This window comes from Trachypithecus francoisi, unplaced genomic scaffold, assembly GCF_009764315.1.
Source record: "Trachypithecus francoisi isolate TF-2019V2 unplaced genomic scaffold, Tfra_2.0 Lachesis_group12, whole genome shotgun sequence".
In the NCBI taxonomy this organism is placed as follows: Eukaryota; Metazoa; Chordata; class Mammalia; order Primates; family Cercopithecidae; genus Trachypithecus; species Trachypithecus francoisi.
The window spans coordinates 82,870,007-82,885,941 of record NW_022681457.1 but is presented as its reverse complement, the minus strand read 5'-3'; the positions used below and the strand labels follow the sequence as shown (position 1 = coordinate 82,885,941).

At 48.7% G+C, this 15,935-nt stretch overlaps 1 protein-coding gene across 4 annotated transcripts in view; it reads right to left on the bottom strand.

Annotated features, from left to right (window-relative positions):
• The window catches only part of HIVEP3 (HIVEP zinc finger 3), a 529,998-nt gene that overhangs the window by 136,325 nt on the left and 377,738 nt on the right, over positions 1 to 15,935 (bottom strand). The window contains exon 2 of one of the 4 annotated variants that reach the window (XM_033226868.1): positions 7,630 to 7,806. The exons of the other annotated variants lie outside the window; for them this stretch is intronic. The gene's annotated coding sequence lies outside the window, so the exon portion shown is untranslated. The remainder of the gene's footprint in view (positions 1 to 7,629; positions 7,807 to 15,935) is intronic. 4 annotated transcript variants of the gene reach the window in all.

Below are 15,935 nucleotides of genomic sequence, written 5' to 3'. Positions count from 1 at the left end.
GGAAGGGAGAGAGGGGAAGAAAGAAAGAAAGAGAAAGAAAGAAGAAAGAAAAAGAAAAAGAAAGAAAGAAAGAGAAAAGAAGAGATGGATGGTGGTGATGGGTGCACAACTTTATGAATGTATTTAATAACACTATACTGTACATTTAAAAATGATTAAGATGGTAAATTATGTTATGTGCATTTTACTATAATAAAAACTGAGAAACTGATATAAAAGTGTCTTCTTTTTAGAAAACAGTTGAACAGGGAGGGGGCTACTAAGGGTAGAGGAACCCATCTGCAAGGTGGCACCCACCCAGGGCAGGAAGGACCAGGGCCGGCTCCTCTGCTGGCCCCACCCAAAATCATGAGGGGGGAGGGCCCTTGCTCTCCACTCTCCATCACCGCATCAAAGCAAGGCCTTTGCGGGCAGCTGGCAGGAGCTGCATCCAGTCTGGGCATCGGGGGTTCGCATCACTGCAGCTGAAAAAGGGTTAATAACAGAAAAATCCTGGATGCCTGGCAGGGGCCAGCCTCATTGGGTCATAACACCTGTTTTCCAAGGGCTGGCAGGGAGGCAGTGGGGCTTTGGACTCTGGCACTGGGCCTCACACCCTGATCCTAAAGAAAGTGGAGAAGAAGCCTGGCCCTGAGGCCCCTGTCACCCTCCTGACACGTGGCCGTTCCCTCCACTCTGAATGGAACACCTGCAGAAGAGGCCGGCACATGGAAAGCCGAGTTTGATCTGCATGGGGCAGGGAATTGTGCGATGAATCCTTCTATTTTCAGTTTTATTTGTTATTGTGGTCTGTGATCAACAAGAAAACATAGAAATCTAAGACATGGGTCACACATGGCAGAATCATATGGAATAATCCTGGTGGCTCATGCTGGATACTGGCAAGGGGGTGGGTGGGAGGGGAACAGAGAGAATTACTGGCATGCCTCATTTACCCAGCACCACAGAAGTAGCATGGCCTAGCACAGAGAGTTGGCCTTAACATCATCAGAAAGACATAGGTTCAGACCCTGGTTTCATCCATTACTAGCTCACTTTCCTCATGAGTTAGAAGTGAAGACTCTCACCCCTCCCTGGGTTTGTCACGTGGATCAGATGCAACAAAGTGTGTGTGAAATGAGTATGAACCCAGTATACAAAAGACACTCAATAAATGCCTGTGCCCTTCTTCAGTTATGGTGGGACACCTTCCAAGTCTCCCTCCCTCTGTCAATCTCTCCTCCTTCTGGCTTCTTTTTTGGGGTTTAGGGTCAGTTCTGCGACCTACCTCCCTCTCTGTGGTCAGCCTTCCGGCTCTCACTTTCCTGGGGGGGCTCACCTTTGTTTCAGCTGAGTGCACTCTAGTCTGACATGCGGCTGACAGCCTGGAGGCTGCCTTGGGAAACTTCCTGGTCCCTGACTGTGTTCTCCAGACAAGAGGCTTCTCTCTCACATGGTAGCTGACTCACGGACGAGTGAGGCATCCCCAACACGGAGAGTGGGCAGAGAGACAGGCAATGGAGCCCCATCACTGAGAGCGACAAGACCTGCTTTGAGGATACCCAAAAATGTTTTCCAGGAAAGACAGGGCTTTTAAAAATAGAGAACGGTGATACTTTCCATTGTATGAAGGAGCAAAAAAGAGGAACTCCAAGTGCAAGATAACATATTCCATTTAGTGGCAGGCAGGAATATGCTGTCCCATAAGCTCTACACTGGGATTTGGCAGAAGAAAGGTTCATGGTTTTCAGGCACTGCAGGGACAGGGAAGGGAGATATTGCTGGTGTACGGGGGGCACCCAGCCCAGGAGTCGAGGAGAATACTGGAGTGGCAGGAGGAGGAACAGACGAGACCTGAGGAGCTGCACTTGGAGATGAAGGTTCTGAGAGCTGCTGGGGTGGGGGTTGGGGTGTGGGGGAAGGTATGGGTGGGAGGAGCAGTGAGGTCACTTCCTGCTATATCAGGCCACACCTCGCAGCCCTCTCTTATAGAAAGCCCCCTGGAACTAGGCACTTGCCACAGGGGAGCAGAGAAGACATCATTTTCCCTCTCTGGGTACAACAGAAAGCCCATGAGATGGCCCCACATTTGAGGTCCAGCTGCAACCAGCCAAGTAACCTTGGACAAGACACTCCCTATCACTGGGCTAGACCCCAGGGTGCAAAGGTGAAGAAGACCTTGCCCATATCTCAGGCTGTGATGGATCTAGCAGAGAAGATAGATAAGAAAATCAGTGGTTCTGGCCTTTTCTCCCAGGGAGCCCCAAACCTGAGCTGCTTCCCCGCAAGAAGTCTTCTAAATCTCCCCAGCTTGTAGACACAGAAGTCAGAGGTAAAGGAAGAACCCAACATTTGTTGAGTGTCTTCCACATGCCAAGACTGTCCCTGCATTTTTTCACGGGCATACTAATGCTACAGTCAGGCTCCATCATCACCATCTGACAACTGAGGAAACTGAGGCTGTGAAAACAGAGAGATGTGGACAGCCTTGCTTTGCAGGAGAGCCCAAGGCTCTGGCATTAAATAAAACTGGACACTACTGGTGTTAGACACTGTGTTGCCTTCTTCGAGTCCTTGAACATCCGTAAGTCTGTTTCCTCACCTCTGAAACAAGAGCAAGAGTGCACGCCCTGGGCCTGGGTAAGAACAAAATGATAGAGTTGGCTTCCCGGAAAAATCCACCTTCTCCCTCTTCCTCTTCCGGTTACTTCTGGTCTTTTAGCTTTACTTATGCTTATGATTATTTCATTTTCTAAAATGAGAAGATACCAGATCCCATAACAAGACTCCTGCAACTTATTCACAGCAAAGCAAGTGGAGGCCTCGGGAGACCCCGGGGACTGCAGAACCTCCACCACTGGCCCACAGTGGGGCAGGGGGAGGGAGTAATTCATGCCTACTAGGAAGACTGCGATAACAGGTGTGTGTTTTTGGAGGCAGAATTGCTTTCTGCCCACACGACAGCTGCCCCCTTAGCTAAGAGGGGAAGCCTGGAGACCCAGAGTCCTCCGGGGACCCAGCCAGGCTTCTAGTCTAGATCTCAACCTGCCCCACTCCTGCCCAGGGCTACCCTGTTTCCCACTCCATCCCCATCCCCACCTCCACCAGTTCAGAGATTCAGCCAGACAGAAAGGCTGTGCCAAAGGAAACTGTGTGACACAGGGCCCTCTTGGTCTGCTGTGGTGTTCTTCCTTTTTTTGGACTTTGTGGCTGTTTGAGTGGGTACCTTTTTCCATAGAAAGTTTCCATTGCATCAGTTATTTACATTGTCACCACCTATACGTGGGCTCTGGTTTCGAATCGGTGAACCAGAGCAGGCCCTGTGGGGCCCAACACTGCTTACAGGGGGTGAGGGGAGCCAGTGGCTATGGCGAGAGGACCTGCAGCCCTGGGTCAACCCTCAGAGCCACTGCCAACCCTGGCAGGGCCACTCTTAGCGTACTTAGTCCCTTTGGGATGCCATTTTTAGGGTGAGATTTAAGAGGATTTAAGAGCACAGGCTTAAGATTGAGGCTACTAGGTTTGAATCCCACCTCCTCCACCTCCTAGCTATGCACTGAGTTATTGACCTGACATCTCCAGGCCAGAACTATCATTTGTAAAGTGGGAATGACAGTAGCACCTACCTGGCTGGACTGTGGGAAGGACTCAATCAGGTAATGCACATAAAGTGCTTAGAACAGGGCCTGGCCCAAAGCCTCAATCCATGTCAATGAATGGACAAGGATTTCCCACCCCCAACCTGGCTCAGACCCCGCTGCCCAACACACAACAGCATCTGCACTGTCCTGCCCAGCTCACTTATCCATAGAACCAGACAGGCTGTCCTGATAGCCAGCTCTCACCAAGTCATTCCCCGCCCTAAATCCCAAATCCTTCAGTGGTTCCCCTTAGAGAGTGAAGTCTACACTTTACAAATATGCCAGGCTGCCTTGGCATCCACACTCCCCTGCAAAGCCCTGCTCTTGCCAACTGCCATGCTCCACATTCATGCCTCTTTGTGGTTGTCTCTGTCTGGAATTTTTCTCTCCATTTTAATGTGGCCAAATCCAACCCACACCAGCCTCGGTGAGCCCACTTCGTAGGCCACCTCCTCCACAAAGCCCTCCATGACCCTACTCTCTCTCTGGCCAGGAATGATATTTCATTTAAGGATCTGATCTCTTTGTCGTGGTGTTTACCTTCTCTACCCTGTATGGGTGCAATATAATACATACAAATGCATGTGGGCATCACAAACCAACCATCTGACCTCTGAGGACAGGATTGGGATGTGTGATGCATCTGTGTCACTCACAGAGCCTTGAACATAATTGGTGACTCTGAGTGAATAAATACTGAATTATCTCAATTTACTACCCCTGTTGACAGGGAAAGCGATTTGGGTGTATGTTGGTGAACATCAGTCTGCAGCCCATCAGTGTCACATGATCCTCTTGGTTCTTCTTGAGGGACCCGGCAGACTGGGGTGTCAGCCAAGGGCCAGGAGCCCTAGGGGCTCACAGCTACTTAGACTCTGGGTCTTAGCATGGGGCCTTGCATCTGAGGCATGTATGGAAGTCTAGGAACCAGCATTGACTTCTTCTCCCTCTTCCTCAGCCCCCACCTTCCATATGCCACCAGGTTCTCAGTAAACCAGCTCCCTAAGTCCCTATGCCCATGAGCCCCTCTCCACCCTACCCCCACTGTCTTGACCGAGGCTTCAGCATCCTTGCCTCCTCCCTGGTCTCCCCACGTGACTCCCATACTTTCCTGGGTCTTCCCTCCATGCTGCCCCAAGCGGTACTTCTGCATCACATCTCTGGTTAGGCCACAAATGCTCCTTCGCCACTTCTGATGCCTGCTGACTGCCATCAGAAACCCAGATTCCCTAGGAAGGTGCTGGAGGTTCTCTCTTCTCTAACGCTTCTAACCCCCATCCAGAGCTTTGGTGTAACACCGATCACACTGTCCGATGACATTTATTCCCCAGCACCTGGGTCTTCCTCGCAGACAGGGAGTGCCTTCAGGGCAAGAACATGAACTGTCTGTACCTCCAGTGCTTGGCATGCAGTCAGCCTGCAGTGAAAGCATGCTGAACAGACGAGTGCATGAATAGCAACAAATAAACACACTACCACTGCCCTGCCTTCCAGTGTTGCCCTAACACCACCATATTCAGGACCTCATTTTTGGTACCAAGCAACAGGTGAAGTTACTAAAGTGACAGATACACAGTCTGCCTAGACCAAAGGTTGTCCCAGGGCACTTGACATCCCTCTGTCTGTGCTGCAGCTCCCAGAACCCCTGATGGCCTGACGTCAGCAGGGCAGATGCTTGTGCTGGTGTTAGCTACATGGCCTAGGAACCTGGAGATGGACAGAGGCTTTGGGGTGGTTCCAGAAGGAGGGGAAGGAACCTGAAGGGCATTCCACCTCTAGTCGCTCTGTACCAAGACCTTTCATATTGTTACCTTCCCCTCTGTCCACCCCACTCACCCCCTCCCCAGATTGTGCCTGCCTTCCTATCTTCTTTTTTCTTTCTTTCTTTTTTTTTTGACAGGGTCTTGCTCTGTTGCCCAGGCTGGAGTGCAATAGCACAGTCTTGACTCACTGCAACCCCTGCCTCCTAGGCTTAAGCCATTCTCCCATCTCAGTCTCCAGAGTAGCGTGAACTATAGGTGCGTGCCACCACCCCTGGCTAATTTTTTTATTTTTGTAGAGATGAGGTCTCACTATGTTGCCCAGGCTGGTCTCAAACTCCTGAGCTCAAGTGATCCACCCACCCTGGCCTCTCAAAATGCTGGGATTACAGGCATGAGCCACTGTGCCTGGCAAACCTTCCTATCCTCTTATTCCTCACCAGGGTCACCTCCCTGTTTCCCTGCCAGGCTGCGGCCACCTATTGTGCCTGAAGTAGCTAAACTCATGGACTTATGGGACAGTACGTGTGGTGAGGAGATGGGTGAACAGGACCTGGGATCTGACCACAGCCCTACCATTAACTGGTCACGTGACCAAGAACAAATCACATTCTCCTCCAGGCATCAGTTTCCCCTCCTGACAAACCAAAAACCTGAACAAGTCTGTCTCTAAGGACCCCTTCTATTTAAGGCCCTGTCAGGAGGTTGATTTCTTTACCAGCCAGAATCATTCTTTCTAATTAAAGGAAACAAACAGAGAGAATGACATGTCTTTCTCTGCTGCTCCTGGAAGCCAGGATGGCCTCTAACTCCCAGAAGATAAGTCAGATCCCCTTTTGATTACTGAAGGAATGTCTCCATTTGGTGGCAGTCTTCATGCCCATATAACCCAGGGATTTAAAGCACACTTGCATATCCATTTTTTTTTTGATGTTAATAATTGAGTAAGCTAGGCCTTTATCATTCTCATTTTGCAGAGTGAGGCTCAGGGAGGTGAGGCTTATCCAAAGTCTCCCAGCAAGCACGAGGGAGAAGGGGAACTGGCTCCCAGGATACTATACCACAGCTGGCCCAGGTGGTTGGCCTAGGAGCCAGCCTTACCCAACAGGCAGGCAAGATACTTTAATAAAACAATAGCACACATCTCCCTGTATTTTTACACAAGCTGTCTTCATGCATGCAGAAACACTCTGAGGCATAAGTACCCAAAGCTTCAGAGTGAGCTGTTGGGATGCCTAATTCCTGGAAGCCAGGCTCCACTCAGACCCAACATTCCAGAGAACAGGCAATACTGAGAACCATGCTTTGTCCAGGCAGAGAATCCTTGGTTTTGAAGACTCCAGCCCCTGCTGCTATCCCAGGCTTCTAAGCCCTTGAATCGAATCCAGGGCAGCAGAAGCTCTGCCACACAAGACAGGGCAATGCCTCGCTCCTCTTGCTCCCCCAGGCCCTGCTGGCTGCAGGGCTCCTTCTCTGAGACTCCCAAGGGAGGACTGACTGCATGTGATCTGACCGCCAAACAGGGAGGGAGAGAAGATGAGGGCCCAGGGCCCTAGAAGAGAAGGAAGTAAGGTTGCAATTCTAGGCCCTTCTTCCAACCTGGCTCTTCTTCTTAATGTTCATGGTCTTGTACTGTTACTTTAAGAACAAACTGATCCTGTCTTCCATATTTTACTGGAAACTCCTTAACAGAGTCTCCACAGTAGGTCCTCCACATGCACTTGCGCAGTGCACAGACTGTACAACCATTCACAACCTATGGCTTCTGGCCATCCCCTGCATAGCATGTATCACCACTGTAATTAAATAACTAATTGCATCATTACTTATTCTGTCTTCACAGAATATAAATCCTCAGGGGAGCACCAGGCCCTATTTGTCTTGTTCCCAAGCTGTAGCCCAGCCTCCAGCATAGAATAGGTGCTCAATAAACACATGCTGCGCTAACGAACCCACCCAACCACTCATTCATGCATTCAGTTTGAAGGAGAGTGAACCTGCCCTGCAACTGAAGGTGACAGGCCTCTGTTGTGGCCCCAGCTCTACCAATGTGTGCCCTTGAGCAAGGTGTTTCCCCTTTCTAGGTCTGTTTCCTCATCTATAAAATAGTGTGGGGTTTATTCTCCATGCCACATTTGCATGACCCCGAGGAAAAGCACCTCCTTAAATTTTGCACCCCGGGCACCTTGCTCACCTCACCCATCATGACCTGACCCTGGTTTTCCACATTTTCCTGGTTTTGTCCAGACCTGGGCTTATGGGAGATGCTCGGTGAAGTAAGGAGAGGGGGGTTTCCAGGTAGTACGCAGGGGATGCCAAGGTTAGGAGAGGAGTTGTTACTCCTGGGCTGTATCTCTGGGAGAGAAAAGTAACAGACAGCAGTGCTTCCCCAGGAGAGCAGTGTCTTCTTCATCAGCCTTGTTTACCTGGAAGGAAGGAGGGAAGGGTTGGCTCAAGATCCAAGTTTCCAAGTGCCAGGGCCAGGGGCAAACCCCAGGCACCCTGTGTTCAGATCCAGACCCTTCAGCGTGCGGGCACAGCCTGGCTCCCACGAGTGCGGGGCACAACCAGTTTCAGCCGGCAGAGGCACACACAGTGGCAGAGGAAGGAGATGTTCCTTGGGGGAGATGGGACAGGAGCCTTGAGAAATAGGAGGGCTTATGGAGGAGGATGGGGTGGCATTCCTGGCGGAAGAGACGACGTCTGCACGGTGTGCCTGCAGGAGATCATGTTTCAAGGGTCTATGGCCACTTTCTTACTTGCAGAGTGGTCTGGCCAATGGGGACCCATGAGAGTGAGGCACAAGGCAAAGCTCAGATGGAGATAAAACAGAAGAGCATGACTACAGAGTCCTCTGCCTCCAGGGCATTCCAAGGACCTGTCCCCATCATGGCCTCAGCCTCCCTGTTGTACTGCATGTATTAGTTTTGTAAGGTTGCTGTAACAAATTATCACCAATTTAAGCCAAACTTAATGATTTAAAACAACACAAACTTATTATCTGAGAGGTCTGGAGGTCAGACATCCAAAATGGGTCTCACTGGGCTAAAATCCAGGTGTTGACAGGGCTGCATTGCTTTCCGGAGGCTCCAGGGAAGAATCTGTCTCCTCCTTTTCCAGCTTCTAGAAGCTGCCCTCCTTCTTTGGCTTGTGGCCTCCTCAAAGACATCAATGGCCAGGTCAAGTCTTTCTCACAATGCATCCCCCGGCACTGACCCTTCTGTCTCTGTTTACCACACTTAAAGGCCCTTGAGATTCTACTGGGACCTTGTGGGTAATCCAGGACAATCACCCTATTCTTTTTTTTTTTTTTTTTTTTGAGACGGAGTCTCGCTCTGTCACCCGGGCTGGAGTGCAGTGACCGGATCTCAGCTCACTGCAAGCTCCGCCTCCCAGGTTTATGCCATTCCCCTGCCTCAGCCTCCGGAGTAGCTGGCACTACAGGCACCCGCCACCGGCTAGTTTTTTGTATTTTTTAGTAGATACGGGGTTTCACAGTGTTAGCCAGGATGGTCTCGATCTCCTGACCTCGTGATCCGCCCGTCTCGGCCTCCCAAAGTGCTGGGATTACAGGCTTGAGCCACCACGCCCGGCCCAATCACCCTATTCTAAAGCCAGCTGATTTGCAACCTTAATTCCATCTGCTACCTTCCCTCCCCTTTGCCCTGGAACCCACCATACTCACAGACTTCGAGAATTAGGATGCACACACCTTTGAGCGGGGCATTATTCTGCCTTTCACACTGTGTGAGACACATCTCCTCCAAATGGGGCTTTGGGAGGAAGGTGGCCCAGGATGAGAGACATGGGGTGGGTGGGGTGGGCAGGAGAGGGAGGCAGGCAGATACACACTCAGCCTCCTGGCTGCCTGCTTAGCACACATCACCCTTGAAAACTTTGTCATGTTTCCACACTGAACCAGGCATAGGCTGTTTCCACAGTGACTGCAAGAGCAGGAGCAAAGCCAGAAATAACCCCACTGACATGGAAAACTTCCCCTTCCCATGGTACTTTGCTCTCTCCTTTTCCACTCTCCCCATCATATTATGGGAGGTTCCAGTAGGTTCTAAGTTGGAGGCCCTTCCAGGGCACGCTGAGGCCTTGGGGAACACTCCTCCTGCAGCCTGGCTCCAGCAGGGGGAACACAGGGATCTGACTGAGGGGCCTGGCCTAGTCACCTCATTTCCACACCACTGTGGTGAGCTTGGAGTCTCCTTCTCTCCTCAGCCTCACTGCCTCTGAGCCACAAGTCCCTACCAAGTCCCAATCGCTCCTTCTTGGATCTCTTGCCACCAAACTTTGGGATCCACACTCTTGGTCTCTTGGGCCAGAAGCCCATGGGATGTTCTGTTCTGGCCCCCTCGGTGGGCCTCTGGGAGACCTCTGCCTGGTGTGGCCCTGCCTGGCAGGCCTGGGACCCACTCTCACAAGCCCTGCCAGACCCCAGCCTGGTCCTTGCTCCTGGTGAGCCCTGCCAGCCTGCTCTGCCTCCCTGCACCAGGAGCCCTATCTGGGAAGCTGGGCTCAAACCCTACCTTCTCCAAAAGCCCCTCTTTCTACAGGTTTTTTCCTTAGAACAAGATCTCACCCACTGCAGGGGCTGAAACATTTGCTGAAATATAGAGACCAATGAATGCCTGGGCCTCAGCATCCATACCACTCACTCATATGGCATTGTGTCTTTATGGCCCTGGGAAATGTCCTCCACGACTGTTTAATTTCTCATGTCTTTCATCCCAGTCCGACAAAGGAAAATGAAGTTAATGCACCTCCTACGTGCTGGGCACTGAGCACAGTATTAAACGAGCATGCATTGGCGCATTTCATCCCTCACCTCCACTCAACCATCATCACCGCCGTCTTACAGAGAAGCAACTGACTTGCCCAAGGTCACACAGCCAGAAGGTGGCAGGGCCCAGACTGGACCTCTGTATGCCAGACTCCAAAGTCTGAGGCTGCAGCCACCATGTCCCACTCGGGGGGCCAGGGGAGGAGACACAGAGATGATCAATGGCAAATGCTAAATGAAATGTGTCCAATTTGCCTCCTAGAAAGCCCTGAGCAGCTCAAGGTGTCTCCAATTTTTGTCTCTTTGTATGTACTGGGATTTGGCCTAAGATTTTATTTGGGTTTTCAAAAAGTTGGGAGGATATGGAGGGGGGTTACACGAATTTAAAAGTCTGGAGGTCATGGACTGTAGGCCAACCCCATCCTTGCACCAATGACAAGACCAAGGCATGGAAGTGGAAGTGACTTGCCCAAAGTCATGGCCTCTGCCTCCGAAGCCGGTGAACTCTACTTGTTTCACTTGTCCTGGAAGATGGAAAGAGCTCTATATATTTAGACTCAAAAGCCTCAAGTAGAGTACCAGTTCTGATGGTCATCACTTTGCGGCCTGAGCCTCCCCCTTGACTTCATTAAGTCTTACTCTGGGAGATAAAAACGTCTCCCATAAGGGGTTGGGATGAACTGAAATGAGGTAACACATGTGGAAACGCCGAAGGCGTAAGAATCCCCTGGGTTGCAGAATCCCAGGCTCCACCTTCTCCCACTGTCTGATTCTACAGTTGCAGGGCAGGGCCCAGGAATCTGTATTTCCCCAATCTCCTCATTCCCCACCATAATTCTGTTGCAGTTAGTCAACAGGCCACACTGCAAGAAATCCCTCTAAAAAGTACTCAATACGTGTTTGTTAAATACACGAATCCTTGAACATCTGTTGAGCTGCATATGGCTGCTGGGAGACATGCGCTGAAGGAAATAAGTAATTTTCCCCAAATACATTTCCTATGAATTCCAAATGATGGGAATTGGGTTGGGGCTTCTAAGACTAGGAGATGATGTGATAATAGCTTCCTTCTCCAAAGAGCTCCCCCCGTTAGATGGGGAGAGACCTGGCTGGAGGGTCACACACAGTGGCTCAGGATCAAATGCGGGGAGGGATGCTCTGGAGACGGAGTCCCCTGGGGATGAGTTCCAGACCCTGTTCTCTTCAGCATCTTCATGAAGACAGGAAAGAAATAACTGAAAATATGCTCATTAAATCTGCATCTGGCACCCAATTTGGCAGGGTTGCCAAAATTTTGTAAGACTAGAATTAAATTAGCAAATTGCAAGTAAAATGGTTTTAAGCAGGCATGATGGAATTCATCAGGGCCAGGTGGAAGCTCATGGGGGAAGGGAGTCAGGAAAGCCCACATCCCCGGGGGTGGGAAAGCCTGGCCGGGAACGGAAACGGAAAAGAAACAAACAGAAATGACCCAAATCCTTAAGATTTACCCTTGGCAAGTGGTGGTAACAAAGGCAGCCCCACACTGCAAGGTGGCCAGAGGCTCCTTCTGAGAGCCAGGAGGTGTGGCTGGGCAGCACCCGGTTAAGGATGGCAGCTCTTCAAAAGAAGGTCAAGAAGAAAGAACCCGAGAGACTGCCAGGGAATGGGAGGGGTGGGTGCTTTAGACTGGCGGCCCCACAAGGGCAGACACGTGGACGGTGACGTGTGTTGACACTGCTGAAGCACCACTGCGTGCTTACTGATCTCACAGTCAGGGAAAAACACTGGGATTGGCATGGCGGGGGCAGGGGAGGTACAGACTCTGAGGAAGGAAGAAGAGGCTAGAGGCATTTCCTGGGCACTTGCTAAGTGTTAGGCACTGTGTTAAATATTTGTCAAGTATTATGATCTCATGTAATCATCATAACAATCCTGTAATGTAAAGATTTTTCTTTTCTCTTTATTTTCTTGGGCTTTCTTTTTTGTTTTCTGTATTTATCTTTTTTTCTTAAATAAAGAGATATTTAAAGTAAGAAGTAGACAAGTCTTGCGTCATCCTCGCAAAGCCTATTCCCCAGATGAAACCGCCAGGCATAGTTCACTGGGCATGTTCCCAGGCTGTTTCCCCAAGCGCAGAAACATTTCTACACGTGCACACACAGACTTAACTGTTTAACTTTTTCTACATAAAAATGAGATTGTCCTAAACATATTATACAGAAACCTTTTTCCAGTTAAGAATACATTCTTAATATCCTCCCACATTAGGGCCTAAAGGATCATGTCTTTCTTTCAAAATGGCCACAAAGTATTCTCTGGCACAAATGCACCATAAACCTTTTAAGCATTGTCTCTGCTGGACACTGAAGTCATTTCCAATTTCTCTCTTCTACAAACAATGCTACAAGGGAGTACCTTTGTACACATATATCTTTGAGTACATATTTTTCTATAGCCAGGGAATTGCTGGACCAAAGTAGGTACAGTCAGCCCTCTCTATCTGTGGGTTCCATATCCATGGATTCAATCAATCAAGGATCAAAACTAGTTGGAACAAAAATTCCAGCTGGGTGCAGTAGCTCATACCTGTAATCTTTGGGAGGCCAAGGCAGGTGGATCACCTGAGTTTAGGAGTTCGAGACCAGCCTGGCCAACACAGTGAAGTACTGTCTCTACTAAAAATACAGGAAATTAGCTGGGCATAGTGGTGCACGCTTGTAATCCCAGTTACTTGGGAGGATGAGGCAGGAGAATCGCTTGAACTTGGGAGGTGTAAGTTGCAGTGACCTGACATAGTGCCATTGCACTCTGGCCTGGGCAACAAGTAAAACCCCACCTCAAAAAAAAAAAAAAAAAAAACGAAAACAAAAAACAAAATCCACAAAGTTCCAAAAACCAAAACTTGAATTTGTTGTGTGCCAAGGACTATGTGATCCACATAAATGAAGTGATATGTAGGCAATGTATTAGGTATCATAAATAATCTAGAGATGACTTAAGTATACAGGAGGATGTGTGTAGGTTATGTGCAAACATTACACCATTTTATATAAAGGACTTGAGTAGCTGTGGATTTTGGCACCCTCAGGGGGTCCTGGAACCAATTCCCCATGGATACCAAGGGATGACTGTATATGCATTTATAATTTTCATTGATACCAATCTAGATTCTCAAGGCCCTTTGGCTCTTGCCAGTACCAGATCTTCTCTATTTTTTTTTTTTTTTTTTTTTTTTACATTTTGCTACTTCTAGGCAATAATAACCTCATTTTTAATTTACAATCTTTTGGGTTTTTTAGTGGCTAGAGCATTAGTCATATATTTATGGGCCATTTTTACATCTGTGTACTATCCGTTTATCTTTTGCACATTTTTTAAAACTTGTCTATGTTTTTAGTTGGTTGATAGAACAATAATTTTCTAACTAATAATTCTTTAAATAATAACTAATACATAGCTTTCTATGCACCTGGCACTGTTCTGGGTTCCTGACAAACTTCACAGCATTGACTCAAAGCCCTGAGAGGTGGTCACAGCAGTCCATGTTTATAGCCAAGGAAAGGGAGGCTCAGAGATGTCAAGTAACTTGTTTGAGGTCACACAGGTCAGATAAGAACACGCCAGAGTTTTAAGGACTAGCTAAGCCAACCACTTCATCACCAATTAGTTGTTTCTGAAGCCTTCCCACATATCCCTTGCCATCTAATCCACAGAGAAAGAAAATTCTCCCTTAAAATTTCCCTCTCTGTTATTTATCCTTTGCTTTATTTGCAGAGCCTTTAAGAGAGTATTATTCTCATATGCCAGGAAAGGAAACTGAAGTCCAGTTTCTGACGAGAGGTTATCATAGCATGGAATTGGCCCCTAACCCTGACATGCTTGGGGACGTGCCTGGAGGAGTGAGGAGCAGGATTTGGGATGGGGCAGGACTGACGCATGGGGCCGAGGATCAGGGAAAGTGGAGGCTGAGGCAGGGCCTGGGATGGGAAGAGTTTCAAAGAGCAGGCCAGGCAGTCTACAGGACTCACCCCATGAGCAACGTGGAGCAGTGAAAGGCTGGGATTATGAGTCAGGTGAAGATCGGCCTAGTGAGAAATCATCATCAAATCAGAGGGTGTCCCACCTCACCAGGCATTTCCACTGACCAGGCACACTGACCAGTGAAGAAGGCTGCCCTGTGGGGTAATAAACACGCCTGTGTCCACGCAGGTGCTGGCAACTCCGCGTGTGAAAGCCATGTTTGACAAAAGGGTTTTTGGTCTTTAGCGGCATTTTAAAATAAGGTTCTTTTTTAGCTCCTAAACACCAATGTCACATGTGGGTTTCTGGGTTACAAACCCACCATTGATCTGTCACATGAGCTTGGTTACCCTCGTCTCAATAAGCACACACAATACTTCTGCCTCCCATGAGCACCGCACGTAGGGAAGGGAGAAGGATCATTTGCATGGCATTTTTCTTCTGAGGAAAAAAGAAATTAAGCTAATAAAGTGGGAAAAAATGTGAGAAAGTGACATGCTGAAACTAACACGCAGAAATAAGTTTTGAGTCACTGTTGATTCACGTTAATTTTCTAGCTTTGACCTCAGATAACCTTAGCATTTCCCCAAATGTTTTTCTGTGGAACTCTTCTCCAGCCACTCTGCATGTGTCTAAATGTGTGTGTGTGTGTGTATAAAACATATATATACGTTTGTTCTCTGATCAATTAATCTTAAAAAGTTGCACATAGTACCCACCTCTACACACACACTCACATTCACAGCCCTCACACATACACACTATTTTGCAGATACCCAATGCACTTTTGCATATTAAAGACTGAGAATTCCTACAGGATAAGGGTCTTTATTGGCCATTGGACTTTCATTTTCTCCCTGTAACACATCTTTAGACCCCATGGCACTTGTGGTCTACAAACACACCATGGGAAAAGCTGGACTGCTTTATTTCATAAGATCAGAGCTTGCTTAAAATAAAGAGCCCAGATATCCTACCCTTTTAAAAAACAGATGGGTTCTAATCAACCCATGATAATGATGGTTTCCTGCCCACCTGGGCATCTTGTGCCTCTCCTAGATTTCAGGGTGACACCAAATGTTCGCAAGCCAAGGCAAGAAACCGTTAGGAGGCCAGGTGTCCCAGACAGACTCAGCTGTGTGGTTCAGCAGTTGCTGGGTGGGCCTGGATCAATCCCTTGCTCAGTGGCTTTCAGCCCAAGGGTCCCCAGAGACTCACCTAAGCCAACTCACTTGTTTTGTGAATGGAGAATGAGGCACTAAGCCCCTCAAATCCCTGGCCCCTGTTCTCTTTCATCCACTCCATGAGACACCTCTCCCTGGGCCTAAATGTTTTCTACCGCGAAAGAAAACCAGATCACCTTTAAAGCGTTTCCAGCCCTCTGACTCTTCTGACTCTGTTCTCCTTGCACCTACTCCTTCCCAGCTACCAGTCACTGCAATTCATTATATAGATATATAGTCACATGATATAGCTCTACAAGTAAAACTATGCTTCTGTCTGTTATAGCATCGAGTGAAATTGAGTTGGTGAACCTTCACCAAATACAAAGGGCATACTTGGCATAGGTTAAAATGGAAGTTATATGGTATACATGAAATTCACTTGCGGGCAGTCCCTGGGGGAGACATCTCCAACAGAAAATTCCTCTGCCAGTGTTGTTACAGGCACTGGTTTATAATTTTGCTCCTTCTCACACAGGCAACTTGGGATAGTATGCTTGGGGTGACCAGTAGCAGAGATTTAATTACTTTCTGACTCTTT